Genomic DNA, 18,762 nt, shown 5'->3' with positions numbered 1-18,762 from the left:
ACCTGAGGACGTAGCAAGAAGATGGCATCTGTGAACCAGAAAGTGGCTCCTTACAAGACCCCAAATCATCTGCCAGTGCCAGCACCTTGATCTTGGACTTCCAGATAGTGAAGAAGTAAATTGTTGTTTAAGCCACTCGTCTGAGTATTTTTGTTATGGCAGCCTGAAGGACTAAGACACCGGCCGCTAATGATTCTCCGCCAACTACACGGGGCAGGGAGTGGTGAGTAGGGAAAGTACTCCGCTCACAGCCTCTGGAGCTTATCCAGATCCCCTTCCCTTTGCACGCCGTATTCTGGGCTTTCTTGTTGCTCCCAGTCCCGGGCTCAGCCTTTGTCTTCCATCCGGCTGGCTGTGATGACACCAAGGCTGTGCTCACTCTCCGCCTTTCTCTAAGCTCTCTTTCCGCAGGTCTACACCCCGCAGGTCTACACTCCGCAGGCAGAGGACCCACCGGTGAGAGTGGATTACCCGTGAGGGTGGATGAAAGATTTGGATTGTCCTTGCCCAACGTGTGTGCCTTGGCAGCTGCGATGTGAGCCTTCCTCTAGCCCCTGAAAAGAGGAAAGGAGTAAGAAGAACACGTGAAGGTAGAGAGCCTTCCTCGGAGCAGACGGGCAAGAGTTGGAAGAAGATAGAGAGGAAGCGACAGGTGGCTGGGCACTTGGGAGACGCTGGCTGAAGTGTCCATAGCTATTCTGAAAGAAGTGGAAACAACCAACAAAGGAAACTACCCAAGGACAGGACTCTCCGGAGAAGAACAAAGAAGAGACAGAAGAGAGGGTCCCAACGTGAATTCCACGAAAGTGTGCTCTTGACCTCACACGAATGACAGTGATGGGGTGGAGCGTCTGGGAAGGGCTCCTCAGGAAGAAGGGACAGAGAAGCAGTGGTTACCCTGCATTCTCTTCCCCTGTGGATTATCTTCTAGTTGGTTTGGGAGAGGAAGTGTATATATCAGGTACAAGTATTTATCTGAAAAAGGAAAGAAAAGCAGAAAAGCTTCAAACAATACCCACCATGCACTACATTAAATATAAAGAAATTAAGTGTATTAATGAGTTGGGCTACTTGTCAAAATAAATGACTCAACACTGAGTGCCTTCTAGGAGCAAACCCTGTAGGGGAGCCATGCCCGTACTGAACAAAGTAAGTGATTCAAAACTATTGAAATAAAAGTAAATCAGACATGGTTCTGTTCACATGTAATTTCCAAATTACAGCTTTATAATTTGAATTATATTGTTGTGCACACCCAGATTTATACATTGGGACCATCAGCTTGCCCGGAATTGGCAGTAATTTGTGGTAGTCAAAAAATATAAGGCCCCTGATTTCCTCATTTTTTATCTATTGCTATATTTCTTCATTTTCTACTGAAAGAACATCTATAATAGTGACAGAGAGTTGTTTCCAGCTATAAAATATATTCCTTTAAATGAAATTTTCCAAATCGTCCTGATCTTGGTAAGGTTTAGGGCTCTTCCACACATTTCTGGTAGAAAGGAAAACAACCTTTTAGAAGGAAGATTTAGCAAATTGAACCAATAGTTTCAAAGTATCCATTTCTTTTGATCCAACAGATTCACTTCTAGGATATTATCCTATATTTATAAACACTTAAGAGGAGGATATTTATCACAACAGGATTTATAAATTTGAAAGCCAAAACCTTCAAAATAATGGATTAGTTAAGTTATATCACATCAAAATGATGGAAAATACTCAATTAATATTGAATAATATTGGGAAATGCTTATGATATAATATTACTAGTCAAATAGAATAGAGCAGAACAATCCATAATCTCTCTACGTAAATAAATACGGGAAGAGGTTTGCCAAATGTTAGGATAGTTATCTCTGGGTGATGGTATTATAGATAATTTTAATTTTTTGTGCTTTTTTAATTCTCAAAAATTTCAGCAACAAGCATGCATTACTTTGAAAATCAGGGGGGAAATTTAAAAGTTATTTTTAACAAAGATTCTGCTTCAAAAGCAGCCTACAATGCAATAAAAATTAAAATGAAATTGAAGAGGGTGACAAAAATCAGGAACTTATTTAGCAAATAGGTATTGAGCCCATCCTGTATAATTATGTCTTGAGAGTCTTCCATGTGTCAGACAGATCTAGAGATACAGGGTTAGCTTGCTTGAACTGCTTTACTCTCATATTACAAATACAGTCATATCTCTTTGTTTTTTTTTCTGATTAATCATTCGAGCATGTGTCTACTTGTGTTTGCCGCTGCTGCTGAGCCGTATGCAGTCCTGGGGCTTCTGTGCAGTAATTCAAGGAGTGGTACTCATTTCTTTCATCTGGGCTTCCACATCCAGAGAATGACAGACTTGGTGTCTGAGCAGCCTCCGATGTCACGGCTTCTACCGCCCTGGTTTGCGGCAGAGGCTGGGCCCACGGGGTGCGGTGCTGGCCCAGTGCTGCTCGAGACCCTTCTGCAGGCCGCCGTGGTTCGGTAGGGCAGGACCCAGGAACCTACTGTCTCCAAGAGTGCGGCGTGCAGGGCTCCATCCTCCTGCATTTCACAAACACAGCCCCCTCTCAAGAGCCACCTCTGTGCTGGCCTCGGTCACCTCCAAACGTCAAGTCACCCCGCCCCCCATCCCGGGGTCCCGCCACGGCAGTGGCTCTTTTTCCGGCTACTTTTTGATAGATTTTAATCTTATTTTACAGTATCTTTTCTGGGTTATTTAAAATTTGAGTCATTCTTCGCATTCCTGTTCTTCCGAGCTCTTGGGGTGCCCGGCAGCCAAGGGTCACTTGTGTGAGGACTGTTTACGTGGTGGCGAAGGTCCCGTGGCAGGCTGCCCAGATGCTGGCGACCCAGAGCCTCTGCGCACCAGGGCAGTTACACAAGGCCCCTCTGTGTGCCTGGCTCTCGTCCCACACTCCTACTCATGCATACTGTAGATGGGTAGGAGTTTTGAAGAACTGAATGCTCCACCTTCCTTGTAGGCCAAGGTCAAGAAGAGGCAGGTTACTCCCGAGGTGGCATTTCTCAAGCAAGAAAGGACCCTCAGATGCAGGTGCACAGTCTGGGGACAATTAAGAGGCAGGAAAAGGTGTTGTGAAGAAGTCTAGACAGTCTGGGCTTCCCACACAGCACAACAGTCTAACAACCAGAAGTCCTGTCTGAGAAAAAGGGGGGGGGTGTTAGGCAAGGAAGGAGACCCTACCCCACCCGCCCCCCCCCCCCCGCCCCACTCCCACTCCTGCCCTCCAGCTGCCTGTGGTGGTCTGACCGCTGCTCACTCGGAGGGCTCTGCGGGCAGCCCAGCCTCGCTCACTCGGAGGGCTCTGCGGGCAGCCCAGCCTCGCTCTAGCCTCCCACCCCCCCCTTTGCCTTGCATCCCACTGCTTCCACTCACTTCCCCCTCCCTGCCCGGCACCCGGCACTGTCCTGACGTCTGAGGTTATCTGCTGGAGTAAGAAGGTCATGGGCACAGGGCACTGGGGTGTTGGCGCTGCCGCGTGCTCCTTTCCCACGGAGGTTCAGACCGGCAGATTATGCGTTTGTTCAACAGTTAAGCACCCGCTGAGGCACACACACTAAGCCTACGTGCTGCAGAGGATTTAAAAAATAATAATAAACGCTCCGCCCTAGTTCCTGCTCTAGGAAGGCGACGAGACGTGCAAAGGAGTCTCTGCTCCACGTGGAAGCTCTCCCTAGTCACACAATGGAAAGCACCGTGGTTCTGCCTTGGACGGGGCAGAGGGACAAACATCGTGAGGCTTACAAGAAAGTGACAACTGGACAGGTCTTGCAGGGCGAATTTCCTAGACAGGAGAACTCCAGGAGTCCAATCTCTCCCAGCAAGTGTGGGGGGTGAAATAGAAGGACGGGTGAGCAGGGAATTAGGGCAACAATTTTAAGATGAAGCGTAACTGGTTCCAAATGACTTGAGGCCAACACGTGAAGAGCGCAGAGGCGGAAGGAGAGGTTGCAAGACCGAATTCTGCCCACTGGCTGGTGTGGACCGGACCCTGTCACTGTGGTTCTCGCCTCGGCGAGCTCAGGGGTCCGCTGGTAGGGTTAGGCCTCAGGTTCGTAGGGACAGCTGGGAAGAGGGATGAGGGATGTGACGGAAAGGGAAGCAAGGGCTTTTTGTTGTTGTTGTTGTTTTTAAGATTTATTCATTTGAGAGAGAAAGAGCAGGAATATGTGTGTGAGTGAGGGGAGGGGCAGGGGGAGGGGAGAGAGAGAATCTCCAGCAGACTCCACACTAAGCGTGGAACCCATGCAGGGCTCGGTCCCACAGCCTTGAGATCCTGACCTGAGCTGAAGCCAAGAGTCAGATGCTTAACCGACTGAGCCACCCAGGTGCCCTGGGGGGTGGGGGTGGGGGGCTCTGAAGTGCTGGCAAGGCACTTATACACATGTTCACGTTGTCATAATTTATTGAACTACATATTTCTGGTTTTAGTACTTCATGTGTGTTATGTTTCTCAATTGGAAAAAAAAAAAAAAAAAAAAGATCAAGCTGGGTATTTCTAGAAAATGCCATTCCAGGGCTCAGACATTCTGATTGAGCAGGCCTGGGCTGGGACTAATGAATCTGCATTTTTTATTTTTTATTTTGTTTTTTAAAAATATTTTATTTATTTATTTGACAGACAGAGATCACAAGTAGGCAGGTAAGCAGGCAGAGAGTGACGAGGAAGCAGGCTCCCTGCTGAGCAGAGTCCAAAGCGGGACTCAATCCCAGAACTCTGGGATTGTGACCTGAGCCGGAGGCAGAGGCTTAACCTACTGAGCCACCCAGGTGCCCCATGAATCTGCATTTTTTAAACAATTATGTTAGAGGATCAAAGGCAAAAGGGACCCTTAGACCATGCTTGAGAATGCTAGGGCTGTCGGGGGAATGACCCAAAAGGTTTAAGCAAGATATTAAGAATGGAGACTTGCCTGTCTGCAGGTGCTAGTTGAGGGAGAGGAAGATGTTGAGGGTGGTCTCCATCTTATATCCCGTAGGACTCACAGGTCCTGTGTCCCATCCATCTGTGTTTTGAAAGAGATGTAACAAATAAGGTGCCAGCAATTTCTAAGTACTGAATGTATTTTTTTGAGATCTGGTTTCTTAAGTATGAAAATTTTGACCCCCTTCCAAGTACATTATAATAGTCAAATTTAAGGCATGGAAGAAGCCCTTATGATAAATACTGTAGGGCAAGGAGCAACTTTCTAGAATTTTTTAAGTGGATGCATTCTCAGCCTGTGAGTAATTATGTTCTAATTATGTTCATTCAGCTCCTGACCCACCATCATTATGGCATGTGCTTAGTGATGGCTGAGTTGCATGGATACAGCTAAGTTCCTTTTCTTCTGCTCCTTTATAACCAGGCGGATATTTTTGTGACATAAAGCAACCAGCATGGTATTCTTCCCAACCCTTCTCCCTACAGGAAAAAAATGGCAGATTTTGTTGCAAAGTTGTTTTTTCTTTGGTGTTCATGGAGTTGGAAAGAAAAAGGGGAAATTTTATTTGGCCTTAAACAGAGAATGGGAAAATTTAAAAAGCTGAGACAAAACTTGCACATATTTTTTCCTCATAATGGAAGTACCAAAGAAATACCACAAGTTTTTTAATTGTCACAGTTATTACTTCTTTGTAACTAGAGTGCGTCTATTCATTGGGTTAGCAAAAATTGTGAAGGATGACAGCACAACCTGCTGGCTTGGATTAAAACGTAGGGACTCATCTACTTCTGCTAAGAATATAAATTGGAGGGGCATCTGGGTGGCTCAGTGGGTTGAAGCCTCTGCCTTCGGCTCACGTCATGATCCCAGGGTCCTGGGATCGAGCCCCGCATCGGGCTCTCTGCTCAGTGGGGAGCCTGCTTCCCCCTCTCTCTCTGCCTGCCTCTCTGCCTACTTGTGATCTCTTTCAAATAAATAAATAAAATCTTTAAAAAAAGAATATAAATTGGAGCAATAACTTTGCCTAGCAATTGGCAGTGTTTAGTCAAGTTAAAGATGTGCATACTCTTTGACCCAGAAATGCTCACTCTTGGGTGTATTCTGAGATCATCTTAAGGAGTTATGTGCCTGCAGAGATTTGTACAAGAATATTCACAGCAGCCTTGATTGCAATTTTAGTAAAAAGAAATTGGAAACCGCATACATTAGATGAACAGAAGAATTCATGAACAAATTGTGATATATTCATGGAGAGGGTATAGTGTGACATCAGTGAAAGAGATCTACACACATCTCTGGAAGGTTCTCACAAATATGATAGTGAGAAGCACATGCGGGTGACTATGCGCAGTATAATGCCATTGATATCCAGGTTAAAACTTGTGAACACTGTTGTTGTGTGGGAAATCGCCTTTGCACAATGGAAGTCTTTAAGTACAGTAACACGCAAGCTACCCAGGAGATCTCAAAATAGAAAGGCTTACAGGCCAAAATGAGATGCTTAACTCACAGGATGTATTAAATTGATTGAAAACACACAGCAAGAAGCAGGGTGAAAAGATAGGTTAGGTTAATACATTTAAAACATGATGTAGGCAGGTAGCGGGATGGCACTACCTGGTCCCCAGTCCCTTCTGCCTTCCTTGCTAAGGACCAGAACTGAGATTTGCACAAAGTGGACCCTTCCCTCAGAAGGTGTTTGTAGTCAGAACACACGGTTGCTCTATAGGCTTGGAATCATGCGCTTCTGCTTGGAGCTCTAGCTCCCACACAGGCCTGGGATGCTGTGGATTCTGTGTTGCATTCCTTGCGCAGAGGGCAGGAGGAGCCAGTGGTTGCCTAAAGTAAGAAATTGTTAACAGCAAATGCCTCATGTTCCTCATGTATCTTCAGTAGGTCATGAATAGTTGATGATTCATGGCCTCATATATATTTATGTATCATGACTATTGGGAGTCTCTTATTTTTTCCATCCTTTTCTAATTATGTTCGTTAAACAAATGCTCCACTTTCTCTGAGTCTAGCATATCTCATAGGTTACTAACTTACTTCTTCTCATTTAACATATACGACAAATTTCGCCCGCCTCTTAAGCCGTTTGCTTCCATTCTTCATTTCATTCTTCTTCCTGTGTATTTGCTTCTCTTATTTTCTACACCGGAATCAAATTTCTTAAATAATTCAGCCAACACACATTATAAGTAATGTGTAGTATGGTTAAAACATAAAGACCCCCCATGTTAATGGGGATAGTAACCCCCAATGCTCTTTCTTAATATGGATGGGGGCTATATGGTTATTTATTATGTTATTCTTTATAATTTTTCTTATTTGCACTTTTTCCAAGTAGATTTTAAGAAAATCTTGAAATTGTAAATACCTGGTGTCTTACATGTACTAAGTACTTGATACCATTTCGATTTTGATGAAGCTAAAGAACTAGGGCTAACTGAATTGGTGCGCCATCTTTCTATAGCTTGTGCAGCCATGTATTTCTGACAATATTTGTCAAGTCTCCACTATTTGCAAGGAAAACACCGTTGTAGTTGACATGGAGGATAAACTTTTGAATAAAACAAAATCCTCACTTCAGAGCAAAAATAAGAACAATACACACATAGCGTAAGTGACTTTAGAAGTAGCAATTGGGGTGGGTCTGAGTAGGTGGAGCTTCTGCAGGAGGAAGACCAGAGAGAGGTGACCTTCAGTCTGTGCCTCGAAAGGGGTAAGCATTGGGGCCCTGCGTGGCTCAGTTGTTAAGGGTCTGTCTTCGGCTCAGGTCATGATCCCAGGGTCCTGGGATTGAGTCCCACATTGGGAATCCTTGCTTAGCTTGAGTGCTCTGCCACTCAAGAATTTTTATTTTTTTTCCTTGTAATCTATGCAGTCAATTTACTCTTTGGTGACCACCTTTGCCACACATGACAATGACCGTCAATCTGATTCCTGATGAAACAGCTGGACGGTTTGAGGATCGAGTTTTGATGTCTGAAAGACAGAGACAAACGCTCATCCCTGCTTGTTTTGAGGTTTATCAGGGTAGTCTGGCTCAAGCTCGTTATCAGAGAAGAATAATGAAGCCCTGATAAAATTATCTTTAGAAACGGGCTGAACAAAGTTGGTGTTCTGACTTACACTAAGGGCCTAGGCGTTATTGGAGAAAGCCTGGCACACAGCTAAGCTGGAAGCTTCTTGGGCCACCGTCCCCCGCACCCCAGCCCAATGTGTGCGTACGCGAGGGCCTCGAAGAGAGCTATAGGTGCAGAGCCCCATCTCAGAACCCACCAGCATCTGATCACGGGTATGCCCACACCATGCACTGTGACCTGGTAAAAGGGTCTAGACCAATTTCTTCCAGACCCTGCACTGAAAACATAACTCAGCCTTATCCACCTTTGGGCAAGCCCGTGGGGCCTTTAGACAATTTGGGGTGAGACTATATTAGATTTTCCACTGACAGAGAAAGGAAGGATCTAAAACATTAAAAAAATATAAAAATTATAACTATGGCAATAAAATGGTTTTGTGGATTCAGTCACATCATATTAGTCTATTATCTAAATATTCTGCAATAAATATGTGTTAATTTGTAATCAGATGGAAGTTATTTCTCTAAGTCCTATTCTGAACACCATATTCACTTAAAAATAGCGTGTGTTCTTTGATGCATCATCAATGTAAAAGTAGTCAAATATTAATATAAAGATTTAATCTTATAAAGTCAGTTGACATTGTAACTGATCACTGACAGTGTCTAAGTAAGGCTTGTTTCCCTGTTGCTGTGCTATCAGTTGGAGAACCTGGTCCAAAGTTCTCCACGACCCTACCACACTTGGCGGTGTACTTCATGACACTTGGCGGAGTACTTCATTCCACACTTGGCGGTGTACTTCATGACCCATTCCACACAACCAGCAGAAGGAAGTTAAATTGCGTGTAATCCGTTTCACTGGGTTGGATATGTAAGCATCCTGAATGACATTGTTTCTTCTTCCTCTAGAACCATGCAACACTCATCCAAAATCTTCTAAAGAATTTTAGTCAGACCTTCAAAATGTTTGAGATTTTTGTAGCTAATCCTCATGCTTGGCTTCTTGAAATACTAACAAATAACATCGACAGAGTATTATTATTTCTTATTCAATACTGAGGTTTTCACGGAGAGCGATGTTACAGAAGACTGGGTCTTTCCACCAGCTTACGTCAGGGGAACACGGTACATTCTACTTACCCAACTTCTCCAGTAGATTGAAAGCTCCTAGGAGGCAGGGGCTCCGTCTCTATGGCTTTCAAGCCTTCAGCATTTGGCCTGATTCAGAATATGCAGCCGCCGCCCAATACACACTTGGTGAGTTACTCGTTTTTGAGGAGGAGTGTCAGGCACAGCTAGGAGTGATCCTCCGCACCCCTCTGGACCAAAACCCCAGCTTGGACTTCTTGGATATGTGGTATGATTACTCTGGGACCTTCGCTTGAGAGTTTGGATAATTGGCCTTGATAAAAGGATTATGATGGTGCTTTGTTAAAGCACTCATGAAGTCAGGGTTTTAGGAAAGACTTTCTGCTGCCTGTAGGAGGGGCGAACTTCAGGCCAAACGCCGGAGGCAGGCTGCTCTCCGGAGACACTGGACCCCAGAGCCAGGAACCCTGCAGGAAGCCAGGAAACAAGCTCTCTCTCTTGTTCTCTTCTCTGCTTTTCTCTTTGTAATTTTATTTTTCTTTCCTTCTCTCTTTCTGCAGATGTTTTCACTGCCTCAGAGCACATGGCCCCGAACATTGCTAATCCACAGCTCCCTACTGCACAGACTGGGAGTGAGCATTTCTGTCCCAATTCCAAACTCCCGTGACAATGACTCTGATCTGCCCGGCTCAGCCAAGGAGGGACACTCTTCACCCAGTATTTTGTATGATAGCAGAGCTGGGGGGAAAGGCATTACAAAACTGATTTTACTCTTTCTAAGGAAAAATGTATGCTGCATATACTGTTAGCCAAAACCACATTATACGTTGGGCTCTACCCTCTGAGGTTTCCTTCCTTTAAGGGGGAGAGCGGTAGCAGACAGGCCTTCCCCATCAAGCACATCTCTCTGGGCACCCAGAACCTTCTTCTAACCTCTGCATTAAGACCGGCCTCAAGATACTGCAGCATGATCCGCTGCCTCCAGTGCCTTCTGCAAGCCCTTTCGGGCGATGAAATGGGAAGAATCTAAAGTGGAGTCAGTCATCAGCAGCCGTTCAGGGGTGTAAAAGGAGCCCTCCGAAGTCACTGAGCTCTGACACGCCGGGAGACAGAGTTCCATGACACCTGACCTTGCCACACAGCATGACCACCCCGGGGGAGGGCGCAGCTGGCGGGGGGGGGGGGGGGGGGGACGACTCGTGGGGCTGTGGGCAGCCTGGCCCCCCAGAGGAGGGAAAGCACCGGTGGGGATGGGGGGAGCCCTCCTCCCTGCAGTCTGTTCCCTCCTTACTGGGTTGGCACGCAGATCGAAAAACGCACGTCTGAATCTATTTCTGGCTTCTAAATGTGTGAAGGAGACACATAACTTTATTATCTTATTTTTGTCAAGTTAGAGACAGATGCCCCTAGAGCTTATGCTCTAGAAGAAGTTCCTGTTCTTCAGGGCTGCATCTTTGGAAGCAAAAATCAAAGACAAATAGGACATTTCCTCTAAGTTTTCCAGACAAATATTAGCAATCAAAAGAAGAGATAGATGGGGTGCCTGGGTGGCTCAGTGGGTTAAGCCGCTGCCTTCGGCTCAGGTCATGATCTCAGGGTCCGGGGATCGAGTCCCACGTCGGGCTCTGCTCAACGGGGAGCCTGCTTCCCCCTCTCCCTCTGCCTGCCTCTCTGCCTACTTGTGATCTCTGTCTGTCAAATAAATAAATAAAATCTTAAAAAAAAAAAAAAGAAGAAGAAGAGAGTCACCGCAGGTAACTAATGGCAATGAAGGAAATAAAACCAGAAAGACTGTCGAAAAAAGGTTTTTTTCTTAAACTTTTAAAGGCAAAACAGTGAAGTAAGTGTTGATGTAATATAAATATGTTATTATTTGTTAAGTACCAAAAATACTGCAAGTATAAATAAACTTTTCAAATTAATGAGAAACATGTGAGCACTTACAGAAATGCCCTTGCCACAAGTGTTTGGAAATCTTCAAAGCTTAGCAATATCCTTTTATGAAGGATTGTCAGTCGGTAAATTAGGAATGGAATGAAAGAAATCTGGAAAAATAAAAACACATTGTCAATACAACATATATTCCTGGGAAAGGTGTTCATTCAACTGTAGTGCCTCACTGTTGAAGAAAATCTTACAAAACAGAATATGCTTATTCAGGAATGTTTCTGAGCACATACTATGTACCAAGCACTGTCCTAAGCAGGGGGATATACTGGTAAATAAGAGGGATCCTGTCCCTACATGCCTGTCCCTGGCCAGGCTTTGAGATGGCCAAGAGAAATACACTCGCCAAATCAAACAGCTGCGTAGAACCCAAGAGATCAGTTAGTCTGAAGTTCTGTTTCCTACATGAGGAAACCGAGGCCCAAAATGGTGAGTAAAACTGCCCGTGCCCGGCTTCTCGATTTCTGCCCTCCACAACACGATTTTGTTTCTAGAGCCTTCTACACTTCCCAGACTGTGTGACATAGCAAACGTAGAGATTAATCCACGCCAAAATCCTATTGACTTTGAATATTCCTGTGCTTTCCTGAAAATGAAACGGAATCAAACAAACGAACAAAACTCCTGAGGTCCAATTTTCAGTATAATCAAGTTTTTTGTTTCCTTTTGAAAGTGTTAGCCATGGGACTCTTATTAGCACCAGAGACAGCCCCATTGTGTGATGGCGACCGCCTGCTTAGGATGCAGCCGGCGCACTCGGAGTATCAGAGGAACTGGCGCTCGGAGCCGGCGTTGGTCAGGAAGGTCACCCCGGCAGGGAGATGCCGCTTGGGTCACAGGTCAGCGCGGCTCCTAAGACGGACCCTCTGCATTTCCCACGTCCCCGTGCTCTAGCCCTCGGGACGACTGTGCGTCCTTGGGTCGTCTGACCTGCAGCCATCCCGCACTGGGGGCGCAGCGCTCGCCACCCACGGGGATGTTGTGACGGTCACTGGAGTGAATGCTCGGAAGTGCTCTGAGCAGGTCAGAGGAAGGTGCCGCATGGCTGCGCAAAGTCATTACACGCCCGCAGGTACAGCTCCTTTTTTTTTTTTTTTAATATATTCTGAATATGGTAATATAAAAGGGCATTTCTCAGGGTACATTTGAATGTGTGTTTCATTATGTTTGTTGCTCATTCTAACTTTTAAATTGATTATTTTTTTCAGATATCAACCTGGCACTAAAGGGAACCCATCATTAATTTGATGTCATGTCACCGTGTTTGAAAAAAAGAAGTGTTGTGGTCTCTAGAGATCCCCTGTCTGTTAATCTGTAACAAAATTGAATTTGGTCATAATTTCCTACCTGAATCTGGGTGCCTTGGCCATGGACTCAGATATGTTGGAAACACACGTTCGAGAACCCATTTGGCTGGACGACTTGGATTAAAGAGAAGAAAGAATGAAAAAGAAAGAAACGAACACAACTGAGCACAAGCTAATACATGCAAATACCTGACAGCACCAGGTTGTCGGGGTTGGGGGGGCAGCGACCTGAGTAAACCTTCGCAGGCTGGTTTCTGTGCGGCTCACTTTGTTTTCCTTCTCTCCTTCCTCCTTCCGTCCCTCCCTCTCTCCGATCTTTCCTCTTTCCTTCCTTCCTTCCTGTAACGGGTTTATTGACGTGCAACTCACACGCCAAAAAATTCACCCTTTCAAAATGTGCAATTCAGTGTTCTTCGTATATTGACTAAGTTGCACAGTGATCACAGATTGCACGACTTTTTCATCCGCCCAGAAAGAAACCCCGAATCCATCAACAGTCGCTTCCCATGTCCCCTCCCCCAAGCCCTGGCAACTACAATCTACTTCCTGTCCCTGTGGAGTTTTCGTTGGTTCTGTGGACTCTGGACATTTTATATGAAAGGAATCATGTACTACGTGGCCTTTAGTGCCTGCCTTCTTGCACTCGTAATAATGCTTTCATGTTTCATCCATGGTTATTACTTTTTATAGCCAAATAATACTTCATTGTGTGGATTTACTACATTTCATTCACCCGCTCATCAGTTGATGGACATTTGGGTTGTTCCCCTTTTAAGCTATCTTGAATAATACCATTCCAGATATCAGTGTACAAGTTTTAGTGTGGATGTATGTTTTCAATTCTCTTGGACCTATGTCTGAAACTGAATGACCAGGTCAGTGGTACTCTGTGTTTAGCTTTTGAGGAACTGAAACTGTCCTCCAAAATGACATGTCATTTTACATTCCTCCCAACAAAGAATAGGGGTTCAAATTTCTCCATACCCTTGCCAAACCTTGTTATTGTCCAAATTTTGGGTGACGGCCATCCTAGTAGGTATGAAGTAGAATCTCATTCTGGTTTTGATTTGCCTTTCCCTAATGGCTAATGATGATGAACACTCTTTCCATGTGATCATTGGTCATATGTATATCTTCTTTGACGAAATATCTGTTCAAGCCTGTTGCGTATTTTTAACTGGGATATTTCTCTTTTTATTGTTGAATTTTAAGAATTCATTATATATTCTGGTGCAAATTCCTCATCAGGTGTTTTATTTACAAACATTTTTCCAATTCATGTGTTATCTTTTTATTTTCTTAAAGTTCAGCTCAAAAGTTCTTAATTTTGATACTGTTCAATTATCTTCTCTTGTTGATGCTTGTGTTTTTGGTGTCATATCTGAGAAAATTCAAAATCACAAAATTTTATTCCTAATGTTTTCTTCTAAGACTTCTGTAATTTTAACTTACATTTAGATCTTCTGTCCATTTTGAGGTAATTATTCTATACAATTCGGAGTCAGCAACCAACTTCATTCTTTCACATGTAGATACCTAGCCGTCCCCTTGAATTGTCTTAGCTGGCTTTCTTGTAGAAATCAGCTGGCCGTAAATGTGACGGTTTGTTTTTGGACTCAGTTCCATTCCACTGATCTATATGTTTATCTTAATGCCACTATTACACTTGTTTATTGAGGCTTTGCAGCAAATTTTGAAACAGGGAAGCATGAGACAATTTCTGCAAAAAGCGCCAGCTGGAATTCAGATATGTACTATAGCTGATCTGCAGACCAGCTTGGCGAGCATCACTGTTTTAACAGGATCAGGTGTTCCAATCTATGAACCTGGAGTGTCTTCCCCTTTATTGAGATCTTCTTTAATTTCTTTCAACAGTGTTTTAGAGTTTTCAGTGTGCAAATGTTATACATATCTTGCTAAATTTATTCCTATTTTATTCTTTTTGATGTTACTTTAAATGAAATTTTCTTAGTTTCACTTTCATGTTATTGATTACTAGTATATTGAAATATGGTGATATTTGTGTGTTGATCTTGTGTCCTGAAACCTTTAACATTGCTTATTAGTTCTAATATTTTTTAGTGGATTCTTTAGGATTTTCTATATACAGGATCATGTCATCTACAAATAGAGATAGTTTTACTTTTCTCTTACTGATATGATGCCTTCTGGTTTTGTTTTGTTTTTTCCTTGCCTAAGTGCTCAGTCTAGATCCTCTAGCACAGCGCTGAACAGGAGTGGCGAGAGTGGACGCGTTATCATCGTGCTCATCTAAGGAGGACAGCATCCAGTCTTTCACTGTCATGTAGGATGTTAGCTCTGAGGGGTTTTTTGTAGATGACCTTTATCAGGACCTCAGGAAGTTCTCTCTATAGCTCTCTTTAAGTTTCATTGATGCTTAATTGCTAACACTAATGAGATCTAGAAGTTTTTGGGGGGAGTTCTTGTCCTTTTCAGGATTGTAGTAAGATGTGGAAACAATGCCTACTAGAGATAGGTTATGTATTTTGTTCTGGGAAAGGCTGAATATTGCAAAAGGAAATTTGGGGTATCTTTCTTTCCTGCATTCCTTTCTTTTCCAAGCATTCTTTCTTGTCTCCCACCCATGAGAGCAAACAAATGGTTGTGGTAGGTAAATAGAATAGTTCCTTGCCCTGCTATCCTTATGATGTGAGGAGACGGTACATGTGTGCACAAATGTCGATAGCACATATGCTGTGGGTGTTATATAAAATAGGAAGTCAGGGAAGGTGTCAGCTTCCGAAAACCTTCTCAAAACACTTCTGAGAAGAAAAGACATTATAGAATCCGACTGAGAGTTTAGTTTGCGGGGGATCTGGCAAATGAAGACTTGCTCTGCATCCTGGGAAAATCAGCACTGATTGACTGTGATAGTGATGCCAGGCATCAAGTGGGACCTTCAAGAAGGGCAAGCCCAGGAGCCGAGGCAGGACTGGCCGCCCAGGCAAAAACAGTCTCAGCCTGGGAAGACACAGAAGCACAGAATTAAGGGAATGACTTTGGTTCTATATTCTCACTTCTGCCCTCTGCTTCCCAGCTTCCTCTTGCCTGTTAGCTTGCCATTTTCCCGTGGCCATTGTTCATCTCTCGCTCTCAACTTTCAGTAGCTGCTCATCGTTCTGTGTGATGCCCAAGGACCAATACGTCATTCCCTTGGCTGCTTCCCGAACCTCCACCTGAGATGGCAAGATAGAAACACCGCCCGTCTTATGTTTCTGGAGCCCTGCACACACCCCAGGCTGGACTCTGCTCAGCTTTGCATTATTCATGCATAACAATCACAATCTGAAAAGCGAATCATAACATTACAATTTTTTTCTTAAGTCCACTTCGTGTGCTTTCAGAGTCAAGCAACACATGGGTTGCTATTCGTCTCAGTGGCAAGACCTGTCTGCCCTTCGAATGGGAATCAGCGTTGCTACTTCTGATAGAAGACTGAGTATTCTTTGCTTATATTTATTCCAACTCCCAGCATTTTAGGCAAGAATTGTGGGGATAAAAAGAGTTTTGAAAGAACAAAGACTTCCTCTGTTTTCAGATAACACTATAACCCAATCTAGAGGAAGTTAGAAGTTAGTAATTGGGAAGTGTCTCTTTTGTCAATGATGAGATCATTTATTCCTTTCTAAGAACTTCTGCTTGGTGGGAGGGAGGAAAGGAGTGATGGTGGAAGAAGGGATTAGAACACCCGAAAACTCACAGTAACTCTATACGTTTTAAGGGTCTCAGTGGGGAAGTTGAGGTGTTTCTCATGCGGTGCCGTTGATCCCTATGAGATACATTTGTAGTGTTCCAGTCTGGCCTGGGGAGTCTGGAACTGCTAGAAACCGAAGATAAGAAGTAAGGAACTGCCTAGAACACTTGGCAAAGAGTGGAGAATGGATAGACAAAAGGAGATATGACTGGATTTGTAATTTGAGCCACATTAAGCAAACAGTGGGGACAAACCAGAGAAAGGCAGAATGATTTGGCTAAAGCCTGGATGAGTTCTCACACTGATAAAAGTTGTGGGCAGAGTGCAGAACCTGCTCAGGTCTTGGGTTTTCTGACCTAGTTCTAGGATCTTGAGCTTGTAACCCAGCTCTATGAGGAGTCAGCATCTCCTGGGAAGCTTCTCACATGGCCTCCCTAAGAATCCCCAGACAGCGATTTTCCATTTAGCTACTTGATAATAAAATTTAAATCCTGATTTTCAGGCAGTTTAAAGAAAGGACAATAACTAATGTCATAGTAAAAGCCTGAAAGACGGAAACAATTAAGGAAATGATCATGAGACTCTAAAAACCATTTCCAAGACTGAATCATAAAAATGTAGGCTCAAAACTTAATAGCAATAATCATCGTGATGAGGATAAAGAAAACCATAATGCAGCTAAAGAAATCATCCAATTCCCACGTGGCTGTCCTAAAAGAAGGGAGGCTCTAGTATAAAGGAAATACAAGAACTTGTTTGTAAAGAATGTGTAATCATATTATTTTCTAGGGAATTTGCATTTGGGGATTTTTTCAAAGTAAATTTTCCCAGAGAAATGTCATGTTCTCTTAGTCTGAGGCTGTAGACTGGCGTACAGATAGGGTCAGAGCAAGCTTTGGAAATGACACTCTGATATTAAATAGGAATCAAGTGGAAATTTGTGAAGGTGAAAATGCTTTCAGTCGGCGTGGACTCCCTCTCTCTCTGGTGGGGGTAATTTAGTTTGGGGGGAGAGTGGGGGCGGGATGCGGTAAGGTGGGGTTGGGAAGAAATTCCGGTATCCTTCGTGCCACCCAACTAGAAAAGGGTAAGAAAAATATAAAATCTACATTTTGTTTCTCCATCTGTATTGCCCTAAACCATTTCCAAATAGATAAACTTTCTCGGGAATACTTAGAAAAAAAGTTTGACTGAACCTCCAAATGGAGCCTGACTTCCGATGACATAAAGGCCTTGGGCAGCGCGGACTTTCATGAGGACTGAAGCCGAGTGGGTTACCTTGGGGCTGGGAATCGAAATGCTCATAAATCTAGTTATTCAGATAGTCTAAAATTCTTTTTGGGCAAAGCCACAGAATATAGTGGCAGTACACAGATAAGATCATTATGGAGAAATTTTTGTGAGCAGCGCGTCTCAGCATTTAGGGTCAGGAACACAGCTCATAGGTTTTGTATCTGTGAGTGTTGGCGGGTTGTGGAAGGGCCGTTTCCTTCAGCCCAGAAGAGGCCGCACCGCAGTGAGCATTGCTGGTGCCTTGGGCTTCGGGGCAGATCTCTAGTCCGTGTAAACCGCAGTTTAGGAAACCCCGTATCTGTGACAGTGAGAGCTTACTGTTCTAATCAAATACAACTTGAGGTAGGATTTTAACACATGTAAGTTTTAACACATTTTATTAAATACTGAATTCTTATACTGCATCACAAATAGACCTGAATATTAATTTTGTATTTTTTTCTTTCCATGTTGACATTTTTCCAGCATCTAAAACTAAAGTCCATGTTTATTGCGTCCCTAATGTCAACTGTTATTTAATTATCCTCCTTTACCGTCTTACTTTTCTCATCATGTGCTCACTTACTTGATTCGGTATCCACCCCTCAGTACCGGGGCTCCCGTCGTGGGATTCTCTGTGTCTAAGTATTTTAGCCCAAGTAGTTCTTCTCTGCCTTTCCCTCATCCCAACCACCCAGACTCCAGGATTTAAGCTACTGCCTTCTGCTTTCATTCCTGCTCATATGTCTCAAGTAATAAAAGGTCTGAGGTGGCAGGAGGTCTGGACCATGACATGAATGTCCGTCTTCCACGGAAACCCGGTGGGGAGGAGAGAGACCAGGGACTGAGAAAAGAACAGTGAGGAAGGGAAGGGAGAGGACGGGCCTAGCAGATAGGCCGGGGGCTGCTGGTGACCTCAGGTGCCACCCTAAACTACAGTAAAATGCCGGTGGCCGGGAGCATCCAAACAAGCAAGAGGAGACCTCTTTGGGAATGCACTGCATGCTTGTCACCCAAATCCCCTTCCGGTAATAAAAGCCTCTTTGCTGAGATGCGGGGGTGCTCATGGCCAGTCGTCCCCGGCTATCAGCCTTCTCCGGGGAACTGCCTCACCCTCGTCAGAGCCCCTCCCGGCAGCACCCTGTGCCCAGTAACTGGTGAAATATAAAGTCTGTCCCCTCCACCCAAACGGAGGACGTCTCTGGAGGTCCTCCTAGGTTTGGAATTCAGTTAGGGCTCTCCTTGGGATTTTGTCCCGGTCCAACTTCTCCCTCTGCCCACGCTTCTTCCCCTTCGCTTCCACACGTGGTGACGCCCAGAACGCCGCCTGAAGTACGCTGTGGACCCGCCTCCGGCTCAGGCTTCTCTGCCGGGAGCCCAGCCCGCAGGACCTTGTGCGCGCA

The sequence above is a fragment of the Mustela erminea genome, chromosome 8, assembly GCF_009829155.1.
Source record: "Mustela erminea isolate mMusErm1 chromosome 8, mMusErm1.Pri, whole genome shotgun sequence".
NCBI lineage: Eukaryota > Metazoa > Chordata > Mammalia > Carnivora > Mustelidae > Mustela > Mustela erminea.
Note: the sequence above shows the minus strand (reverse complement) of the source record.